The sequence below is a fragment of the Cherax quadricarinatus genome, chromosome 24 (assembly GCF_038502225.1).
Source record: "Cherax quadricarinatus isolate ZL_2023a chromosome 24, ASM3850222v1, whole genome shotgun sequence".
Lineage (NCBI taxonomy): Eukaryota > Metazoa > Arthropoda > Malacostraca > Decapoda > Parastacidae > Cherax > Cherax quadricarinatus.
The window spans coordinates 38,369,254-38,374,253 of NC_091315.1; positions in this window are offsets into that span (position 1 = coordinate 38,369,254).

The following is a 5,000-nucleotide window of genomic DNA, read 5'->3' on the forward strand; positions in this document are numbered from 1 at the left end:
GGTCCTTAGAGAGGGAGCGGATATGTTGTGTGTGCCACTTACCACAATCTTCAACACGTCCCTGGAAACTGGGCAACTACCTGAGGTATGGAAGACGGCAAATGTAGTTCCCATTTTTAAAAAAAGAGTCAGAAAAGAGGCACTAAACTATAGACCTGTGTCACTGACGTGTATAGTATGCAAAGTTATGGAGAAGATTATCAGGAGGAGAGTGGTGGAGTACCTGGAACGGAACAAGAGTATAAACGCCAACCAGCATGGATTCATGGAAGGAAAATCCTGTGTCACAAACCTTCTGGAGTTTTATGATAAAGTAACAGAAGTAAGTCACGAGAGAGAGGGGTGGGTTGATTGCATCTTCTTGGACTGCAAGAAGACCTTTGACACAGTTCCTCACGAAAGATTAGTGCAGAAGCTAGAGGATCAGGCTCATATAGCAGGAAGGGCACTGCAATGGATCAGAGAATACCTGACAGGGAGGCAACAAGAGTCATGGTACGTAATGATGTATCACAATGGGCACCTGTGACGAGCGGGGTCCCACAGGGGTCGGTCCTAGGACCAGTGCTATTTTTGGTATATGTGAACGACATGATGGAAGGGTTAAACTCAGAAGCGTCCCTGTTCGCAGACGATGTGAAGTTAATGAGGAGAATTAAATCAGATGAGGACCGGGCAGGACTTCAAAGAGACCTGGACAAACTGGACACCTGGTCCAGCAACTGGCTTCTCGAATTTAATCCTGCCAAATGCAAAGTCATGAAGATAGGGGAAGGGCAAAGAAGACCACAGACAGAGTATAGGCTAGGTGGCCAAAGACTGAAAACCTCGCTCAAGGAGAAAAATCTTGGAGTGAGTATAACACCGAGCAAGTCTCCGGAAGCACACATCAACCAGGCAACTGCTGTAGCATATGGGCGCCTGGCAAACCTGAGAACAGCGTTCCGATACCTTAATAAGGAATCGTTCAAGACACTGTACACCGTGTATGTCAGGCCCATACTGGAGTATGCAGCACCTGTTTGGAACCTGCACTTGATAAAGCACGTCAAGAAACTAGAGAAAGTACAAAGGTTTGCGACAAGGTTAGTTCCAGAGCTAAGGAGAATGTCTTATGAAGAAAGGTTAAGGGAAATTGGCCTGACGACACTGGAGGACAGGAGGGTCAGGGGAGACATGATAATAACATATAAAATACTGCGCGGAATAGACAAGGTGGACAAAGACAGGTTGTTCCAGGGAGGGGACACAGAAACAAGAGGTCACAATTGGAGGTTGAAGACACAGATGAGCCAGAGAGATATTAGGAAGTATTTCTTCAGTCATAGAGTTGTCAGGCAGTGGAATAGCCTAGAAAGTGATGTAGTGGAGGCAGGAACCATACGTAGTTTTAAGACGAGGTATGATAAAGGTCATGGAGCAGGGAGAGAGAGAACCCAGTAGCAACCGGTGAAGAGGCGGGGCCAGGAGCTAGGACTCGACCCTTGCAACCACAAATAGGTGAGTACACATAGGTGAGAACACACAACACATACACAACACAACACAACACAACACAACACAACACAACACATACACAACACAACACAACACAGCACAACACAACACAACACAACACAACACAACACAACACATACACAACACAACACAACACAACACAACACAACACAACACAACACATACACAACACAACACAACACAGCACAACACAACACAACACAACACAACACAACACATACACAACACAACACAACACAACACAACACATACACAACACAACACAACACAGCACAACACAACACAACACATACACAACACAACACAACACAACACAACACAACACAACACAACACATACACAACACAACACAACACAACACAGCACAACACAACACATACACAACACAGCACACAACACAACACATACACAACACAACACAACACAACACAACACAGCACAGCACAACACAACACAACACAACACAACACAACACATACACAACACCAACACAACACAACACATACACAACACAACACAACACAACACAACACATACACAACACATACACAACACAACACAACACAACACAACACATACACAACACCAACACAACACAACACAACACAACACAACACAACACAACACAACACATACACAACACAACACAACACAACACAACACAACACATACACAACACAACACAACACAACACATACACAACACAACACAACACCAACACAACACAACACAACACATACACAACACAACACAACACAACACAACACAACACATACACAACACAACACAACACAACACAACACAACACATACACAACACAACACAACACAACACAACACATACACAACACAACACAACACAACACAACACAACACAACACATACACAACACAACACAACACAACACAACACATACACAACACAACACAACACATACACAACACAACACAACACAACACAACACAACACATACACAACACAACACAACACATACACAACACAACACAACACAACACATACACAACACAACACATACACAACACAACACAACACATACACAACACAACACAACACAACACAACACAACACAACACATACACAACACAACACAACACAACACATACACAACACAACACAACACAACACATACACAACACAACACATACACAACACAACACAACACATACACAACACAACACAACACAACACATACACAACACAACACATACACAACACAACACAACACAACACATACACAACACAACACAACACAACACATACACAACACAACACAACACAACACATACACAACACAACACATACACAACACAACACAACACATACACAACACAACACAACACAACACAACACAACACAACACATACACAACACAACACAACACATACACAACACAACACAACACAACACATACACAACACAACACAACACAACACAACACATACACAACACAACACAACACAACACAACACAACACATACACAACACAACACAACACAACACAACACAACACAACACAACACAACACAACACAGCACATACACAACACAACACAACACAACACAACACAACACATACACAACACAACACAACACAACACAACACAACACAACACATACACAACACAACACAACACAACACAACACAACACATACACAACACAACACAACACAACACAACACAACACAACACAACACAACACAACACATACACAACACAACACAACACAACACATACACAACACAACACAACACAACACAACACAACACATACACAACACAACACAACACAACACATACACAACACATACACAACACATACACAACACAACACAACACAACACAACACATACACAACACCAACACAACACAACACATACACAACACAACACAACACAACACAACACGTACACAACACAACACAACACAACACAACACAACACAACACAACACATACACAACACAACACAACACAACACAACACAACACAACACATACACAACACAACACAACACAACACATACACAACACAACACAACACAACACAACACAACACATACACAACACAACACAACACAACACATACACAACACAACACAACACAACACATACACAACACAACACAACACAACACAACACAACACATACACAACACAACACAACACAACACATACACAACACAACACAACACAACACAACACAACACAACACATACACAACACAACACAACACAACACATACACAACACAACACAACACAACACAACACATACACAACACAACACAACACAACACAACACAACACAACACATACACAACACAACACAACAAAACACAACACAACACAACACATACACAACACAACACAACACAACACAACACAACACATACACAACACAACACAACACAACACAACACATACACAACACAACACATACACAACACAACACAACACATACACAACACAACACAACACAACACATACACAACACAACACATACACAACACAACACAACACATACACAACACAACACATACACAACACAACACAACACATACACATACACAACACAACACAACACAACACAACACATACACAACACAACACAACACAACACAACACATACACAACACAACACAACACAACACAACACAACACATACACAACACAACACAACACAACACAACACAACACAACACATACACAACACAACACAACACAACACAACACAACACATACACAACACAACACAACACAACACAACACATACACAACACAACACAACACAACACAACACAACACATACACAACACAACACAACACAACACATACACAACACAACACAACACATACACAACACAACACAACACAACACAACACATACACAACACAACACATACACAACACAACACAACACAACACAACACATACACAACACAACACAACACAACACAACACAACACAACACATACACAACACAACACATACACAACACAACACAACACAACACAACACATACACAACACAACACAACACATACACAACACAACACAACACATACACAACACAACACAACACAACACAACACAACACATACACAACACAACACAACACAACACAACACATACACAACACAACACAACACAACACAACACAACACAACACAACACATACACAACACAACACAACACAACACAACACAACACAACACAACACATACACAACACAACACAACACAACACAACACAACACAACACAACACAACACATACACAACGCAACACAACACAACACAACACAACACAACACATACACAACACAACACAACACAACACATACACAACACAACACAACACAACACATACACAACACAACACAACACAACACAACACAACACAACACAACACATACACCACACAACACAACACAACACAACACAACACAACACATACACAACACAACACAAC